We start from the raw sequence: 21265 nt of genomic DNA on the forward strand, positions 1-21265 counted from the left end.
CTGTTACTTCGATCTCCAGGTTTTTATTGAATTATTATTATTATTGCCAAATTATTATTATAATTACGTTTGCCGCACTATTGATTTGTTTATGCGCTGTGTTTGCCCTATTTACCATGTCCGGCTGAATTACCGGTATCGGTATGTAGCAATTTAATTAGATGGGATTTAATAATAATCAGTGAAAATCCTTTTTCTCAAACATTCTTTTAGGCTGAAGTTTTTAAATCAAATTTAATTAACTTTATCACAAAAACGTGAAAAGCTATTTAATACGATTTTGCCACGAGAGTGGGAAATTAACTAAGGTGAGAACCAACAATCGCGAGAGCGTGAGGCTCGAGTTGGATAGTAAAAATTAGGCATTGAGTTTAAAAACAGCGAGAGCACTTTGAAAACAATTAGAACTTATTTATTTTCAAAAAGTAATTTTAACTTCAAATGGGATAGCGAGAGCGTACATTCTGACTTAAAGCTATAGGCCGAAATAACAATCACGAGAGTGTGAGATAAAGCTTTTTAAATAAATATTTTCTACTGAGAGATATTTGGCATTTAAATTATTCACCGGTGACTTATCGAATCCCTGACAATTAATGCACTTATGGATAAGTCATACCCCGAAGCCCAAAACCATTGCCAATGGGGAGGTGAAAGAACTCCAGTGGAAAAATCCCAGACAAAGGGTGGAATGTACAAAATCAGTAACCTTGACCATGTTCATGCAAAGGTAGATGCCCTTGTCCAAAAATTAGACAACTTGACCATACCACCTGCAGCCATTGTGGCTGCTGTAACTCCAAACTGTGAGTTATGTGGAAACCTTGGACACACTGCACAAGAATGTCAAATATTAGCAGGAGTCCAAACCGATCAAGTGAATTACACACAAGGAAATCCCTATTTGAATACCTACAACCCAGGTTGGAAAAACCATCCTAATTTCTGGTATAAGAATAACAATGCATGTATGCACCTGGCCAAGCACCAACTATTCCGCCTGGATATCAAAAGCCATCTAATAATGCTCCTAACATGCCTAGGAAGTCAAATCTAGAATTGATGATGGAAAGCTTCATAGCTACCCAAGCACAGACAAACAAAGACTTCTTGAACCAAAACATACACACTAGCAAGCAACTTAAATAACTAGCAAACAAAGTAGACGCCTTAGCCACCCACAATAAAATGCTTGAAACACATATTTCACAAGTGGCTCAACATCAAGCATCTACAGCCGCTCCAGCTGGAACATTTCCTGGACAGCCGCAACCTAATCCAAAGGGACATGCAAATGTTATTATACTGAGGAGTGGAAAAGAAGTAGACGGACCCGTAGATCCAAGACTACAAAACCCTTCCATGTACACAAAAACCAGATAAAACCTCAACTGAGCAGGTGAAAGAACAAAAGGAAACAGGAGATAATACCAAAGAGGCCGAAGAGAAAGAAAAACCTTATGTGCCTCCACCTCCTTATAAGCCACCCATTCCGTATCCTCAAAGACTCAAAAGTTCTAAAACTGCAACTCAATTTAGGAAATTTGTAGATCTTCTAAAGTAATTAAACATTACGATACCCTTTACAGAAGCCATCAACAAATGCCCTCCTATGCCAAATTTCTTAAGGAAATCCTGTCCAATAAGAAAAAGATTGAGGATGACGAAACAGTTACACTTACTGTCGAGTGTACCACCATAATCCAGAATAACATGCCTCCCAAACTTAAAGACCCAGGTAGTTTCTCCATACCCTGTGTCATTGGAAAATTAGTCATAGACAAAGCTCTATGCGATCTAGGAGCCAACATTAGTGTAATGCCCTTAACCATTTGTAGAAGGCTCGGTATGGGAGAATTAAGACCGACCAAGATGTCTGTTCAATTAGCTGACCGCTCAATCAAATATCCTGTCGGTATACTAGAGAATGTCCTAGTACGTGTAGGAAAATTTTACATTCCTACAGACTTCATAATCATGGACATCAAAGAAGATACCAGTACACCTATCATACTAGGAAGGCCATTCTTGGCTACCGCTGGAGCCATAATAGACGTAAAGAGAGGTAAGCTGACATTCAAAGTTGGAGAGGAAAAGGTTGAATTCATCTTAACTCAATTCTTACAAGCGCCAGCTATAGACGACACCTGCTATCTACTTGATATCATAGACGAGTGCGTGAGAGAGATGGAGATGCAAGAAACCACATATTCTGACATAATGAAAATCCAAATCCCTCCAATATTTGAAGACAATAATTGGCATGAACCATACCAAAATGAAAGTCTAAGCGAATGCTTAGCTCTTACACCCGACCACATGCCATGCCCAAAGAAACCTGACTTGGAATCAAAAGCACTACCAAAGAACCTAAGATACAAATTCCTAGACACTGAACTGAAAAGACCAGTAATAGTCAACACTGACTTAGGACAGATGGAAACTGAGAAATTACTAGAGGTCCTAAGAAAATATCCAACAGCGTTACGATACAACATCGTCGATCTAAAAGGAATAAGTCCTTCTATCTGTATGCATCGCATTGTGCTGGAGGAAGATTGTAAAACCTCAAGAGAACACCAGAGAAGGATTAACCCAATCCTACGTACCATAGTCAAGGATGAAGTAAAGAAACTTCTAGATGCTGGAATCATATACCCGATCTCCGATAGTCAATGGGTTAGCCCCGTCCATGTAGTACCCAAAAAAAGGGGTGTTACAGTTGTTAAGAACGAGAATAGCGAGTCCATAGCACAAAGAGTTGTGACTGGAAGTAGAATGTGCATTGACTATAGAAAACTAAACAAAGCCACTCGGAAAGATCATTTCCCTCTACCCTTCATTGATCAAATGCTTGAATGATTGGCTAAGCATTCTCACTTCTACTATCTGGACGGTTATTCAGGATTCTTCCGAATCCCAATCCATCCTGACGACCAAGAAAAGACTACCTTCACATGGCCTTATGGTACATTCGCCTACCGACGAATGCCATTTGGCTTATGTAATGCTCCCGCAACATTCCAAAGATGCATGATGGCAATCTTCGCCGATTTTGTAGACGACATCATGGAAGTCTTCATGGACGATTTTTCTGTTTGTGGGCAGAGTTTTGAAGGATGTCTATCTAACCTTGAAATGGTACTCGAAAGATGCGTGAAAGTAAACCTCGTTTTAAACTGGGAGAAATGCCATTTCATGGTTCAACAAGGAATTGTATTAGGTCATGTGGTATCTGACAGAGGAATTGAAGTAGACAAAGCTAAGATCGAAATCATAGAGAACCTTCAACCTCCAAAAACCGTACGAGAAATAAGAAGCTTTCTAGGACACGCCGGTTTCTACCGACGTTTCATTAAAGATTTCTCGAAAATAACTAAGCCACTTACAGGATTATTAATGAAAGACGCTGAGTTCATCTTTGATGAAAAATGCTTAACAGCGTTCAACCAACTAAAAACATCTTTAATCACCGCACCCATAATGCAACCACCTGACTAGAGATTACCGTTTGAAATCATGTGCGATGTGAGTGATTACGCAGTAGGCGCAATACTAGGACAAAGAAAGGATAAGAAGCTTCATGCTATTTACTATGCGAGCCGAACGCTAGATCCAGCCCAAATGAACTACACCACCACTGAAAAAGAACTTCTAGCAGTCGTGTTCGCTTTGGACAAATTCCATTCCTACATAGTAGGGGCGAAAATTATCATTTATACCGACCACGCCGCTATTAGATATTTGTTAAGTAAGAAGGATACCAAACCAAGACTTTTAAGATGAATCCTTCTCTTACAAGAATTTAATTTAGAGATAAAAGATAAGAAAGATATTGAAAACATAGTAGCAGACCACTTATCACGTATCGAAGGGAATAAACTTGAACAAATCCCAATTAACCATGATTTCCCTTACGAACAACTCATAGCCCAAATGGAAAGTGATATGCCTAAACTAACATTAAAATATACAGAAATAGAAGAGTCCGTGGAAGAAATACATACGAATGCGACTCTGCCAAGGTACGCTGATTGTGTCAACTACCTAGCTGTAGGAGTACTTCCACCGGACTTATCTTACCAACAAAAGAAGAAATTCTTCCATGATCTTAAACAATATTACTGGGATGAACCTCTACTTTTCAAAAGAGGGACCGACAGTATTTTCTGTCGATGTGTTCCGGAGGACGAAATAGATGATATAATCTCTCACTGCCACTCCGCTCCCTATGGAGGGCATGCAAGTACCTCAAAGACCTGCACTAAGATCCTGCAATCGGGCCTCTTTTGGCCTACTCTATGGAAAGACGTCCATAACACGGTTATAAAATGCGACCGGTGTCAACGCACTGGCAACATCTCAAGACGCGATGAAATGCCACAAACGGGAATCTTAGAAGTGGAAGTCTTCGACGTATGGGGGATTGACTTCACGGGACCATTCCCAGCTTCTTTTGGTAATAAATACATACTCGTTGCTGTCGACTATGTTTCAAAATGGATCGAGGTTGTAGCTTCTCCAACAAATGACACACGAGTAGTGATCAAGTTATTCAAGAACATTATCTTTCCCAGATTCGGTGTGCCAAAACTAGTTGTTAGTGACGGTGGCTCCCACTTCATATCGAATATATTTGGAAAACTTCTTCTGAAGTATGAAGTCCGACACCTCGTAGCAACACCGTATCATCCACAAACTAGCGGGAAAGTTGAAGTCTCGAATCGAGAAATAAAACAAATTCTTGAGAAGACCGTAGGAATATCCAGAAAAGACTGGTCATCCAAACTAAACGAAGCTTTATGGGCCTATACGACGGCTTACAAAACCCCGATAGGAACCACACCCTTCAAACTAGTTTATGGTAAATCATGTCACCACCCTGTAGAATTAGAACACAAAGCATATTGGGCAATTAAGACCTTAAATATAAACTACACTTCCGCAGGCAAGAAATGGATTCTGGACATCCACGAACTAGAAGAGCTGAGATTGGACGCTTACGAGAATGCCAGGATCTATAAAGAGTGAACCAAAAGATGGCATGACAAACGCATTTCTAGAAATGAGTTTAAAGTCGGTGACGTAGTGCTACTATTCAATTCAAGACTTAAACTTTTTCCTGGAAAACTCAAATCTCGGTGGTCCGGCCCTTTCGAGATCACCAAAGTCCTAAATAGTGGTGTAATAGAAATAAAAGGTAGGAATAGTGACCCTTTTATAGTAAACGGGCAGCGACTAAAGCATTACCATAATATTGAAAATAGAGACTATTCGAACAGTCTCAGAATCATAGAGTTTCCCGCTCAACCCCAAACCTAGTACAACGCGACGCCACTGTCGAACTTACGACATTAAACAAAGTGCTTAGTGGGAGACAACCCACTCTTTTTGTTATCTTTGTTACACTCTATTTTTCCTTCTTTGATTTTCTTCTTTATTTTGTTTGCTCCCCTCTTCTTAATTCTTTGCAGTCACTCTTGTTGCTTCTAATAACTAACTTAGACATATTGGATACTGATAAATAGGAAAATTACTAACTAGTTAGCTAATTACTTTCATCATGCAACAAATAGAGTCAGTTTTCAGAGGCAGAGTTCAACGAAGGCAGTATTATTATCTAGCCCGGAAGGATATGGAATTGACCATATATTATGATGGAGCAACCATGGATAAATTAGGCATTCGAGATAGCATCCTATTTATGTTTAACCAGCTTGGGTGGGAGAACGCAGCCACTAAGAGACGGTTTGTCACGTACCGTGAACTAACCTTAGAATTCCTGAGCTGCCTTGTATACAACCCCAAACATGGTGATGGACTTAACAAAGGGTTGATATACTTTAGGTTATTTAGCATGGACTTCACCTATACCTGTCGAGACCTTGCTGACCTCCTAGGATTCCCTAGTGGCCCTTTCGTTTTTACTACCCGCCAGGAGGACCTAATCGATGACATCGACCTAGATGACTTTTGGGGTAGCATAACTGGAGAGTCCAACCCTAACCCGAATGAGATGCACTCACAAAAGATCCATAACCCTGCTATCCTATACTTTCATAAAATACTAGCCCACACCTTATTCGGTAAGGAAGAGAATAACACCTTAGTGTCCCGCGATGAACTCTTCATCTTGCTATGTGTCGATCAAGGTCGACATGTCAATATCGTGACATTCATGATGGAAATATTTGTCCACCTCGCTAAGAATAACCGTACCCCAATAATCATAGGTGGCCTAGTAACCATGATAACAGACGTCATCAGACTTGTACGCCCATTTTATAAGCTTGTACCTTTTGGAAACATTCGACCCATGGATATCGAATTTTGCTTTAACCGCAGAATCATAGGAAACATTGGGACGGATACCTTTGATTATCTAATCAGTAACGAAGTGGCTCGACTATTTACCTTGCCTAACCATGAGAAAACGAGTGTTCATAACTGTGATAACTGGCTTTATGACTTAGATGAACACCCTATTGATCCGCCTTCACCTCCCGCGACACCGCCCAAGTATGAGTATATCAATGACCCGATCCATATGGAAGAATCTGACCCTGAAACACCTCCCAACTATTATAACATTGATGAATTGGTTCCTCCATCATTTGTTGATAATCATGCCTTGCTTATCACCCGTCTGAATGGTTTTCAAGCTGACATCACATTTGTGAAAGAAGAGATAAAGCTCATACGCTTTGATGTCCTAGGCCTGATGGATGTAACCGTTGAGCAGTTTCATCATCTGAACGAAGTTGTAGCTACCTTGGGACAAAACCGTGGCTAATACTACTAACCACTGCTTTCTCCTACTCGCACCAAGAAATGAGGACACTGCTTTATTTTGCGTGGGGAGGGAGCACATTTCTTTTACTACCTTTGTTATTTTATTACTTTTGTTTGCTATGTTATCGCTACAATTATTTCCTGTGTTACATTTAATTTCAATCTATTAATTCATTTGCAATTCATTTAGTTCATATTATTCATTTATTTATTTATTTATTCATTTATGCTGTTAAAATTCGATTGCTTAGTCATCATTATTATGTTGTTATCATATGCTGCTGCAACCTGTGTTGAAAAATTGAAACTCAGTGTGTGAAGACCGTCACATATAGGGTGACGCCCGTCTCAAAAACGTGACGACCGTCACGGATCTGCCACGATCGTCACACGGCATGCAAATGACCGTTATGAGCATCTGACCGTTGCAGACGACCGTTACGCATCCGTTGCGTGTGACGACCGTCACACCCCTGTGACGACCGTCACGAATTCCAGAGAGCTCGCCTATAAATGCAGGCGCTCTTTCTCCCGTCTTCCTCATCAATCAACACTCTCATTACCATTCTGCTCTTCATCTATTAAATTCTTTACATTTTCTTCAAGCGTGTAATTCACAAATATTCCATCCCACCCACCAAAACCAAAAGTTTCATAAACCTTACAAATGGCCCGTCAAGAAAGAGCTACTCCCGACCTATCAATCGTCGTATTTCGAAACGGAGAAGCCGACGAGCACCAAAGAAGTAACTACCTAAAGTTCTACCAACGCTCCGTTCAAGCTATGAGGTGTGTTGATCATGAATGCCTGACGGAGTTAGGACTTTTGGAGGGCGTGGAGTGGATGCTAGCAAACTCCAGCTTGACGCAACTCTGTACCACGCCGCAGCCAACCTACGAAGCGTTGACCTTGTAATTTTTGAGTTCCTACTCATATATCACACCCCCTGGCGCTACCCAATATCTCACCGGTGTCGCCATATTTAGAATGTTTGGCACCGAGTATTCCCTAAATCAAACCCATATAGCGAGAATGCTTGGTTTCCGACATGGAGAAGGAATCCACTGATGCATCCCGGAAGGATGGCCAGAGAAAGCATTTCCAGTTTGGCACAACCTCACCAACATGAACGCAACGAGCAGGGATACGCTTAACGCAACATTTATTCACAACCCAACCATTAGATACTTTCACCGAGTCCTAGGGCACACAGTTTTTGGAAGAGTCAGCAACCATAAGGTAAACTCCAAGGAACTTTTCCTTCTTCATTGTGTGTTTGCCCTAATTGCGTTTAATGTTACTCCTTTTTTACTAGCCAACATCCAGGCTGCTTGCATGAGAGACAGCCATGCGTTTTGTTGTGGGGGAATCATCACCTCCATAGCATTAGGCTTGAACCTGGGAGATAGGCTAGCCAACTTACCAGCCCTGGAAGTAGAATTCCTCGACATCGACTACTGCCGTGCTTCACACCTGATCAAAGCAAGAGACGACGGGAAGTGTCATCCTATTGTCAAAAACAAGGTAGTTAGAAGCATCATCATGCCCAACAGGAACCGTACAGATCCAAGAGAAATGGCAAATTGGATCTTTGATCAAGAGTGTGTTATTGAAAAGTGTTTTCTTTTCTCAAAGGATTCTTGTTTAAGATCACAGGTTTGATTGTAGGGAAGTGAGTGGGTTCTCATATCTAAGAGTGCTTAGGTAGAAATTGCACGGGTAGAGATTAGGTGAGAAAGACTGTAACTTGTTGAAGTGTACGAAGAGTCTTTGAACTAATTCTATTTTAGTGAATTTCCTTCCTGGCTTGGTAGCCCCCAGATGTAGGTGAGTTGGACCGAACTGGGTTAACAATTGCTTGTGTATCTTGCATTACTATTCTCTATCTTTATTCTGTTTGCATTACTCAGATATTAGTGTTGTGACATTACCTTCGACATCTCATATCCGATACCAGAATTTCAATTGGTATCAGAGCAGGCATCCTGCTCTGGTTCTGGGTGAGATCTAGGGGCAATACATTCTGGTACAATGGAGAGAGATAGAGGATCTATTCACAGGACACCAATTTTGGATGGTTCTAACTACGACTATTGGAAACCTCGAATGGTAGCCTTTCTAAAATCTCTTGATAACAAGGCTTGGAAGGCTGTGTTGACAGGTTGGGTGCACCCTGTAGTTACTAAAGAAGGAGAAGCCACTACTAAGAAAAATCCTGAAGAACAATGGTCCAAGGAGGAGGATGACCTAGCCTTTAGAAATTCTAAAGCGTTGAATGCCATCTTCAATGGAGTAGACAAGAACATCTTCAGATTAGTAAACAATTATGAAGTAGCTAAAGATGCTTGGGACATTCTCAAAACCACTCATGAAGGCAATTCTAGAGTGAAAATGTCTAGACTGCAGTTGCTCACCACCAAGTTTGAAAACTTAAGGATGAAAGAAGATGAAAATATTCATGAATTTTACATGTGTATCCTTGAAATTGCCAATGCCTCTGGAGCTTTGGGTGAGAAGATGTCAGATAAAAAATTAGTAAGAAAAATACTCAGATCACTCCCCAAGAGATTTGCTATGAAAGTAACAGCCATAGAAGAATCTCAAGACATATCAAATATGAGAGTTGATGAGCTAATTGGATCCCTCCAAACATTTGAGATGGGAATATGTGATGGAGCTGAAAAGAAAGCCAAGAGCAAAGGGCAATGTCAAGAACATCACATCTGAAATCAGTAAATCCAACAGCTTTGGTAAGAAAACAAAGTCTGAATAAAAGCCCAAAGAAGTTCAGTGCAATGAGTGTAATGGGTATGGTCATATTAAAACTGAATGTGGGACCTACCTCAAGAAACAAAAGAGGAGTCTTGTGGCCTCTTGGTCTGATGGAAATGAAACAGAAGAAGCTACAAACCATGTGACTGCATTGACAGGAAGATGGGGTCTGAGGAAGAGTCAATTGATGATGAAAGAACCTTTGAAGAGTTGGCCACTACCTACAAAGAGTTGTGCCACAGAAGTGCAGGAGTGTGCAGACAAGTTGAAAGCAAGAGGAAAGTGATAGCTCAGCTGAAAAATGAAAAGGAAGAGTATGTGGAAACCATCTCAAAATTGAAGACTGAAGTTGTATTCTTGAATTCTAGACTAGATGAGATGACTATATGTAAGAATGCTTAACAATGGATCTGCCATCCTAGACAAGATTCTCCAAACTGGCCAAATAACAGGAAACAAATCTGGCGTTGGATTTAAGGCTGAGTGCAATTACACTGGTTGCAAACCAAAATCCGAACCAAAGTGCAGCCATGTGAAAAAGAAACCTGAGATGTCACATCAGATGTCACAATAGCAGAAAGGGAAACATCAAAGATGGAAATGCCAATACTGTGGAAAATTGGGCCACCTGAAGCCCTTCTGCTATAAGCTATATGGTTATCCTGGCCCTGTTCAGTCTCAATACCAATCAAGGTCCAAGCATCACAAGACTGTTAACAAAAAGCAATGGGTTCCTAAGACAAAGGTCACAAGTCTAATAGCTCACACTTCCCTCAGAGTTTCAGCCAAAGAAGATTGGTATTTTGACAGTGGTTGGTCCAGACATATGACTGGGAACAAAAATATGCTAACTGAACTTCACCCTCATGCCATGAGTTATGTTACCTTTGGTGATGGTGCAAAGGGTGAAATCAAGGGAATGGGTAGGCTGGATTGCCCTGGAGTTCCTGACCTTGATGATGTCCTACTTGTTAAGGGATTAACTGCTAATCTTATAAGCATCAGTCAACTGTGTGATCAAGGTCTGAATGTAAACTTCACCAGAACTGAATGTCTGATTTCTAACATAGAAAATGAAGTAATCATGAAGGGAGTTAGGTCCAAAGACAACTGCTACATGTGGAGCTCTCAAGAAACTGGATACTCTTCAATGTGTACCCTAGCTAAAGAAGAAGAAGTGAAGATATGGCATCAAAGATTGGTCCACCTGCACCTTAAAGGGATGAAGAGGATCATATCAGTTGAAGTTGTTAGAGGAATTCCCAACTTAAATATTGATGAGGGAAAAATCTGTGGAGAATGTCAGATTGGAAAACAAACAAGGATGTCACACCAGAGGCTCAAACATGACACAACTACCAAAGTCTTTGAACTCCTTCATATGGACTTGATGGGACCCATGCAAGTTGAAAGCCTTGGTGGGAAGAAGTATGCATATGTGGTGGTGGATGATTTCTCCAGATACACCTGGATCAATTTTATAAGAGAAAAATATGATGTATTTGAAGTCTTTAAGGAGCTTTGTCTGAAACTTCAAAGGGAAAAAGAAAGTCTTGTTGTCAAAATTAGAAGTGATCATGGGAAGGAGTTTGAGAACAGCCAATTTGTTGAATTATGCTCTTTAGAAGGAATTCATCATGAGTTCTCATCTCCCATCACTCCCCAGCAAAATGGTGTGGTGGAAAGAAAAAATAGGACTCTTCAAGAATCAGCCAGAGCTATGATTCATGCTAAGAAATTGCCCTACCATTTTTGGGTTGAAGCCATAAACACAGCCTGCTATGTTCACAACAGAGTGACATTAAAGAAAGGGACTCCCACAACCCTTTATGAAGTCCGGAAAGGAAGAAAACCTACAGTCAAATACTTCCATGTATTTGGTAGCAAATGCTATATCTTGACTGATCGTGAGCAAAGAAGGAAGATGGATCCCAAAAGTGATGAAGGAATATTTCTGGGCTATTCAACAAACAGCAGAGCTTACAGGGTCTTTAATTCCAGAACTAATGTATTGATGGAATCCATTAATGTTGTGGTTGATGACCAACAGACTGATGTCACAGACGATGTCGAGACATCTATGAATGATTCTCCAACTGACTTCTCAGACAAAAATAAGGAAGAAGAACCTCCTCAAGCTGAACCTGAAGATGACAAAATCAACAAGGGATCCTCTATCAAAATTCAGAAGGATCATCCCAAAGATCTTATCATAGGATATCCAGATAAAGGAGTCACTACTAGATCAAGGGAAGTGATCTCACATGGCTGCTTTGTGTCAAAGATTGAACCCAGCAATATCAAGGAAGCCTTGAATGATGAGTTCTGGATCAATGCCATGCAAGAGGAGTTAGGCCAATTCAAGAGGAATGAAGTATGGGAATTGGTTCCTAGACCTGAAGGAGTAAATGTCATAGGTACAAAGTGCGTATATAAGAATAAATCTGATGAACAAGGGGTTGTTACTAAAAACAAAGCTAGATTAGTAGCTCAAGGATATACTCAATTTGAAGGAGTAGACTTTGATGAAACATTTGCTCCTGTAGCTCGCCTTGAGTCCATTAGATTATTTCTTGGAGTGGCATGTATTCTGAAATTCAAAATGTTTCAAATGGATGTAAAAAGTGCCTTCCTGAATGGCTACTTAAATGAAGAAGTATATGTTGAACAACCTAAAGGATTCACAGATCCAAATCTTCCACAACATGTGTACAGATTGAAGAAAGCCCTCTATGGGTTGAAGCAAGCTCCCAGGGCTTGGTATGAGAGACTCATAGTGTTCCTCACTGACAATGGATACAGGAAAGGAGGTATTGATGAAACTTTGTTTGTGAAGAATGAAGGAGGGAAGCTCATGGTGGCACAAATATATGTATATGACATTGTATTTGGTGGGATGTCAGAACAAATGGTTGAACATTTTGTTAGACAAATGCAATCTGAGTTTGAGATGAGCCTTGTTGGAGAACTGACCTACTTTCTTGGGCTACAAGTCAAACAGATGGAAGACTCTATCTTTCTATCTCAAAGCAAGTATGCCAAGAACATTGTGAAGAAGTTTGGCATGGAAAATTCAAGCCATAAAAGGACACCTGCTCCTACTCATGTGAAAATCTCCAAAGATGAAAATGGTGTCAGTGTAGATCAGAGTCTATATAGAAGCATGATAGGTAGTCTGCTATATCTCACAGCAAGCAGACTTGACATTGCATTTGCTGTAGGTGTTTGTGCTAGGTATCAAGCTGAACCAAAAGTCAGTCACATAAACCAAGTGAAGAGAATACTGAAATATGTCAATGGCACCAGTGACTATGGGATGTTATATACTCATGGATCTGGATCCATGTTGACTGGTTACTGTGATGCTGACTGGGTTGGAAGTGCTGATGATAGGAAAAGCACATCTGGAGGATGCTTCTTTTTGGGGAACAATCTGATTTCATGGTTCAGCAAGAAACAAAACTGTGTCTCTCTCTCCACTGCTGAAGCTGAATACATAGCAGCTGGGAGTAGCTGTTCTCAACTGGTCTGGATGAAGCAAATGTTGTCTGAATACAATGTCACACAAGAAGTCATGACATTATACTGTGATAACCTGAGTGCCATAAATATTTCCAAAAATCCTATTCAACATAGCAGGACAAAGCACATTGACATTCGTCATCACTTCATTAGAGAACTTGTAGAAGAAAAGATCATAACTCTGGAGCATGTCACTACTGAAAAGCAATTAGTAGACATTTTCACTAAAGCTTTGGATGCCAACCAATTTGAATGTTTAAAGGGGAAGTTGGGGATCTGTGTTCATGAGAACCTATAGCAAGCAAAGGAGTTTGGGTTTGTTCATCCTAGAGGATATTTCTGACTGGGTGAAGTGTGTCGTGGCAAAGACTGGTCAAGTGTTGCTGAAGATGTGTTGTTGATGGTTGGATGCTGAAGTTTTTACTGTTTTTGTGGCAGTTCTCATTGATGCCTATTTGTAATATTTTGGGATCTAAATGAGTTCCTTGGATTTGTTCATTATCTCAGCTATCACAGTTGTGTATGATGATGGTTTGTACTGCCTAACTATTATGTTTTAACATGTTTAATGTTATAACATCTGTCCTGACATTCTCTTATAGACTAATTGACATTTATTTTGTCTAATTGGTCACCTTTGGTAAATTTTGACTAAAAAGGGGGAGAAGATAGTGTTGATGAGGAATGTGGAAGCAGTTGTGGAGTTGTGAGATGTATGTAGCTGAACTGAAGGACAACTATTATTGAAGGAAGTGCACAAGTGTCTGATATGGTACACAAGTGTTGATGTTGAAGAAGATGTCAGAATGACATTCTGGCTGGTACAGGTGCTGTGGTTACAGTAGCTGTGATGTTCATGGGGACTGTTTGCTGTATGCACAAATTTAGGGGGAGAAGGAGTACCCTTGTGCATTTGTGTGTCTTATTAGTTGCATCCATAACTAGTAATTCTATTTTTGTTGCACAGATTTAGGGGGAGGAGAAGTACCCTAGTGCATGTGTGTATTACTAGTAACTATAAGCTAGTAATTGTGTTGCTTCTGCTGCTGTTTAAACTACTATTATGTTGTTTAACTGCTGATAGTTTACCTTGTGAACAAAAAGGACAGATATATGTTTTAGCCAAAATTTGCCAAAGGGGGAGTTTGTTGATTCTTAGTGTTGGCAGCAATTTTGGTAAAACAAAGAGTGTTCACAAGATGTTATGTGTGATGTCTTAACATAAGATATCCTATGTACCTGCTGGAGTTCAAGAACATGTTCATGCAGAATTGTTTTAGAATGCCACATACAATGCCATGGCTTCTGATATTGGATGTACCTGCTAGAGCTTAAATGAAAGATATGTTCTTGCAGGATTGTTTCAAGATGTCATACACAAGGCTATGGCATCTGATATGGTTGTACCTGCTGAAAGTTATAAAAGGAATTATTGAATTATGCAGGATTTTTCCAGGATATCAGACCCGATGTCATGACATCCTGTACATAGAAAATTCAGTGTGAATGTCTGGTGTTTTGTGATTGCACAATTAATGGCAATCTATGTATGATTGAAGATCTGATTAGCTGGCGCATTCAATCATGGATTACAACCTGATTTACTTATTTTCCAAGGAGATCTAACCAGCTGTTATAAAAAGATTTGATTGGAAAATAGATTTAGGGTTTTCAAGATGTCCAAGCCCAGCTGAATGCTTCTATAAAAATGGACATAAAAAACCTGTTTTACAACATAACCAATACTGAGCGAAATATAGTGAGAGAGCTAGGGTTTGTGTCTGTTTAGTCGTCAGACTTGTAAGCCATTCAAGTCATCTTTGATGATTGAATTGGACTGATTCGTGGTTGTAATTTGTCACTTTAAAGTTGTTAAGCAAGAGTGTGTGTCTACTTGATCAAAGTTGTGAAGCAAGATCAAGTGTATGTCTTCTTGATCAAAGTTGTGAAGCAAGATCAAGAGTGTGTCTTCTTGATTGAAACTGTGAAGTAAAATCAAGAGTGTGTTATTGAAAAGTGTTTTCTTTTCTCAAAGGATTGTTGTTTAAGATCACAGGTGTGGTTGTAGGGAAGTGAGTGGGTTCTCATATCTAAGAGTGCTTAGGTAGAAATTTCACGGGTAGAGATTAGGTGAGAAAGACTGTAACTTGTTGAAGTGTACGGAGAGTCTTTGAACTAGTTCTATTTTAGTGAATTTCCTTCCTGGCTTGGTAGCCCCCATATGTAGGTGAGTTGGACCGAACTAAGTTAACAATTGCTCGTGTATCTTGCATTACTATTCTCTATCTTTATTCTGTTTGCATTACTCAAATATTAGTGTCGTGACATTACCTTCGACATCTCATATCTGATACCAGAATTTCAATTGGTATCAGAGCAGGCATCCTGCTCTGGTTCTGGGTGAGATCTAGAGGCAATACTTTCTGGTACAATGGAGAGAGATAGAGGATCTGTTCACAGGCCACCAATTTTGGATGGTTCTAACTACAACTATTGGAAACCTTGAATGGTAGCCTTTCTAAAATCTCTTGATAACAAGGCTTGGAAGGTTGTGTTGACAGGATGGGTGCACCATGTAGTTACTAAAGATGGAGAAGCCACTGCTGAGAAAAAGCCTGAAGAACAATGGTCCAAGGTGGAGGATGACATAGCCCTTGGAAATTCTAAAGCATTGAATGCCATCTTCAATGGAGTGGACAAGAACATCTTCAGATTAGTAAACAATTGTGAAGTAGCTAAAGATGCTTGGGATATTCTCAAAACCACTCATGAAGGCACCTCTAGAGTGAAAATGTCTAGACTACAGTTGCTCACCACCAAGTTTGAAAACTTAAGGATGAAAGAAGATGAAAATATTCATGAATTTTACATGAGTATCCTTGAAATTGCCAATGCCTCTGAAGCTTTGGGTGAGAAGATGTCATATGAAAAATTAGTAAGAAAAATACTCTGATCACTCCCCAAGAGATTTGCTATGAAAGTAACAGCCATAGAAGAATCTCAAGACATCTCAAATATGAGAGTTGATGAGCTAATTGGATCCCTCCAAACATTTAAGATGGGAATATGTGATGGAGCTGAAAGGAAAGCCAAGAGCAAAGGGCAATGTCAGGAACATCACATCTGACATCAGTAAATCCAACAGCTTTGGTAAGAAAACAAAGTCTGAAGAAAAGCCCAAAGAAGTTCAGTGATATGAGTGTAATGGGTATGGTCATATTAAAACTGAATGTGGGACCTACCTCAAGAAACAAAAGAGGAGTCTTGTGGCCTCTTGGTCTTATGGAAGTGAAACAGAAGAAGCTACAAACCATGTGACTGCATTGACAGGAAGATGGGGTCTGAGGAAGAGTCAATTGATGATGAAAGAACCTTTGAAGAGCTGGCCACTACCTACAAAGAGTTGTGCCACAGAAGTGCAGGAGTGTGCAGACAAGTTGAAAGCAAGAGGAAAGTGATAGCTCAGCTGAAAAATGAAAAGGAAGAGTATGTGGAAACCATCTCAAAATTGAAGACTGAAGCTGTATTCTTGAATTCCAGACTAGATGAGATGACTATATGTAAGAATGCTTAACAATGGATTTGCCATCCTAGACAAGATTCTCCAAACTGGCCAAATAACAGGAAACAAATCTGGCGTTGGATTTAAGGCTTAGTGCAATTACACTGGTTGCAAACCAAAATCCAAACCTAAGTGCAGCCATGTTAAAAGCAAACCTGAGATGTCACATCAGATGTCACAACAGCAGAAAGGGAAACATCAAAGATGGAAATGCCAATACTGTGGAAAATTTGTTTTCTTACATGGAAGCAGAATTCCTCGACATCGACTACTGTCGTGCTTCACACCTGATCAAAGCAAGAGACGACGGGAAGTGTCATCCTGTTGTCAGAAACAAGGTAGTTAGAAGCATCATCATGCCCAAAAGGAACCGCACAGATCCAACAGAAATGGCAAATTGGATCTTTGATCTGGATGCCCCCGAGCAAATGATTGAAATCCTGGTAATGGTGCAGATGAAGTCGAGGAGGAGCTTGACAGAGGCATGCCTCAACCACCTCAAGAGCACGCTGCAGAGACTTCTTCCCGAGGACAGTGGAGAAGTGAACGAAGACCCGCCTCCATGGAAAACATCTACGCCGAGATGTTGCGACACAACCAAAGGATGGAAGACCGCCAAACAGAAATGATGCAAGCGATTCAGCAAATACAGCGGGATCAACACGATTATGCTAACTGGCATGATCAGGGGATGGCGGAACTTTCAGACCAGATGAGTGCCCTGACTTATCCCGTAGATGCCATCCAGAAGTACACTTAGCATGTAGGATTGGATCCTACCCAGCGAGGAAGAGGTGAGCGCGCAAGAGCAAGAGCCAGAGCACGCAGAAGCCAGCAGCATAACAACAAGCAGTGCTTTTTGTTTCCTTCTTTTTTATTTTTTTTATTCTGTACACTGTCGCATTGAGGATAATGCATTGTTTAAATATGGGAGGAAATCCTTATCACTCCTCTACTTGTTTCTATTGCTAATATTTTCAGCCAATACGAAAAAATTTGTTTGTCCTTTTCAATCATTTATACATATTTTGGCACAACAATTTTTTTCCTTAAGATTAAATGCATACCCTACGAGTATATAAGCTGTCTTGCGAAGGTTTTGTTAGAAAAACTAAGAAAGATCTAACAAGATTGATACCGTCCCGACACCCTAGATCCCTCACTTCTACGAGATCAGTTTGAATAACCATTATACCGACACCTTAAATCTCCATTCTAGATTAACCCCTAGTAGTTTATACTAGCAGTAAGCACTGTCTCAAGCGCAAACCACGTGGAGAACCGATGAATATAAGTGTTTGATTCCTACAAGTTAAGAAATTCCTTCATACTGTTGCTATCAAGAAATTGATAAAAGAACCATACAAAAGGTTGCAAAGTTATGCAAAAAGAAGGAACGGAAACCCCAGTTGGTTGGTCCAGAGGTACCTGGTACTGGACTCGGTAGGGCGAACTACGGCTCGATCCCCCACAACCTTCCAAAAGGGGATATATAAAGGGGTGCCACACTAGTGAACCAGACCCCCGTGGTGAGAAAAGGATCAAAGTCACTAACCGGCTACTTCACTAAGTGCGTGCGGAGGCAAAGGGCTTAATATGATTGCGCTAGAATGAAACCGGGTGAAATAGAAACAGAGACACTAGGTTGAGATATAATTGCATGATTCAAACTGGCTTGTGCAAAGGAGATATCTATGCTAAAGCTGAAAGCTCATGTCGTCACAGTACCTTTAGTGTTTTACTCGAATATCGACCATCCTAACCATCTACCTGACAACCACGTACGAATGGGTAATGTATTCGCGCTTAACTTTATTTTCAAATTGTATTTGCTTGAGGACAAGAAAATATTCAAGTTTAGGGGAGTTTGATAACGCGAAAACACATCAGATAATTGCCTTGATTTACACTCAACGATCACACCATTTCAATTAATATCCTGATTATTCCGCAAGTATTTGAGTTGTTTTTGCAGGTATTTAAATCTCCAAGCATTAATGAGCAAAATGAGCAAAAGGAAGAAAAAGAAGAAGAAACAGATGAGAAAGCACAGGAAAAAGCAGAAAAACAGAATATGCAGAATTTGCTGATGACGAGCGTCACGCGGCCACAATATGCGCTTTGAAACAGTCAGCCATAAGCACCCAAACGTGCCTAAATTGCCTCCAACAACTTACTCCCCCAGATTCCTCATTCAAACCAAGTCTCCCTTGAATATCTCAACTACCAAGACCTAAAGGAGCACTATATAAAGGACCAAAATGGGAAAAATTGGGGACGCCTACATTCACACTTACGCTCTGCAATTTAGTTTTTACAGATTTCTAGCTTTTTAGTAGTTTCTTTTCAGCAACCTTGTTTCAGTTGCCTTAATTTATTCGCCATTCTTTTTAGAATTCCGTTTTTCCCTTTTCCTTCCGTTTTCCAGTTAGCCATAGTAGTAGTTTCCTACATTGGGGACCTACTACACTTTATTTAATTTTAGTAAGTAATTTGTATTGAAGAAGCAAAGCCTACCGACTTGTGGAGGACTGCTCAAGTACTCCAAGAATCGATATACTCTGTTACTTCGATCTCCAGGTTTTTATTGAATTATTATTATTATTGCCAAATTATTATTATAATTATGTTTGTCGCACTGTTGATCTGTTTATGCGTTGTGTTTGCCCTATTTACCATGTCCGGCTAAATTACCGGTATCGGTATGTAGCAATTTAATTAGATGGGATTTAATAATAATCGGTGAAAACCCTTTTTCTCAAACAATCTTTTAGGCTGAAGTTTTTAATTCAAATTTAATTAACTTTAAACCAACTTGTAAACTTGAAGTTCTCTTGATATTTGGGATTCATGGAGAATCATATATCTATAATATGATTTAATATGAACTATCCCTCGAAATATTTGATCAAATGTTGAAGAAACTTGTTGAGGAAGTCACACAAGATACCCAGATGAATTAGGGCTTCCAAGACAAACAAGCTTTAAACTCTTGGTGATTTCTTGATCAAAATGATAGTTGAAGATCATGGGTCCCAAATATGATGTCTAGAGCCAATGTGAACCATCCCTTGATTGATTTCCTTGTACTCAGGATCTTAAACCCTGGACATAAGCTTAATGATGCATTGGTGAATGCACACACTACCTATAAAAGAAACAAAGATATACAGACATATTTTTGGTATTTTGGTTAGTAAACAAAGAAAAATATAGTATGATACAATCAAATATGCTTGGTGATCTCTCCCAATGCAAGCCCAATGAATTAGGGGTAGGGAGGATGTCAAGTTGTGATCCCAAAGCCAATGCATATGATGAGATAGCATGAGGGGTCTTAGGGTAAAAATTGGGGAATTATAGTCTCCCCCTTCATTTCTAAGCAAATGGTGTTTGATTTATAGGCCAAGCAAATGATATGTGCACCTTTCCAATTTTTAATGAAAAATGAGTAATTCTAGGTTCATGGGTGCATGGAAAATGGAGAAAACTAGCCTCGAAGGTGGAGGTATCAAACATACTTAGAAATATTTCTAAGTTATAAGCCAAACGAAATCTCTTTCCACCTTGAATAACTTTTGATGTGAGCTTCAAATGAACTTGGCTCCATCTACAAGGTTGCATATCTTTCAATTCCCTTCAATGTGAACACAAATTTGGAACCATTTGGAGTTTGGATGATGGCGTTGTAGAGTTTAGAAGTTGAGGAAATTTGATTGTTCAATGATGAAGACCAAAATGGAACTATAATGTTTCCTCATGGTACATGACTTTGAAAGTATAACTTTATCTTTATCAAAGCATCAAAGTTGAAGAATATATCTTGAAATAAATCATGAAACTTGGAAGTTATGGCTCTCGGAAGTTGACCTTCTATCTAGGGCACAAACAAAATGACCTATAATCTTTCACCATAAACAATGACTTTACAAGAAAACTTAGCTCTTTATTCAAACATGAAAGATGTTTGGAATTTCAAAAAGAGTAACATTTCTCTTGGAATCATTTTTATATGACAAATATTGTAGGAGATATGGTCTATGAAACCCGGGATTTGACCAGTTGACTTTTCTGGTCAACTTCCTTGAATCAACTTGCATACTTGAAGTTACTTTTCTCTTAGGGGCTAATGGAATATCATAGTTGCTGATGATGATGTAAAATGAAGTATCGCTTTATATCTTTTACCAAATGTTAAAGAAACTTGTTGAGGAAGGCACACAAGATACCCAGATGAATTAGGGATTCCTTGACAAACAAGCTTCAAAATCTTGATGAACTCTTGATCAAAATGAAAAATAAAGAACATGGGGTTCCATATTTTATGTTTATAACCAATGTGGACCTTTGCTTGCTTTATCTCTTGCGTTGAGGGTCTCAAACCCTATATGTGGGCTTGGTGGGGCACAAATGGACCCATACACTACCTACAAAAGAAACAAAGCTATACTAGACATATTTTTTTATTTTGGTTAGTAAACAAAGAAAATAAAGTATGATACACACATATATGCTTCGTGATCTCTCCCAATGCAAACCCAATGAATGATAGGCAAGGAGAACACCAAGGTGTGATCCCAATGCCAATGCAAAGCTATGAGTAGGCATGAGGGATC

This window comes from Lathyrus oleraceus, chromosome 5 (assembly GCF_024323335.1).
Source record: "Lathyrus oleraceus cultivar Zhongwan6 chromosome 5, CAAS_Psat_ZW6_1.0, whole genome shotgun sequence".
Classification (NCBI taxonomy): Eukaryota; Viridiplantae; Streptophyta; class Magnoliopsida; order Fabales; family Fabaceae; genus Lathyrus; species Lathyrus oleraceus.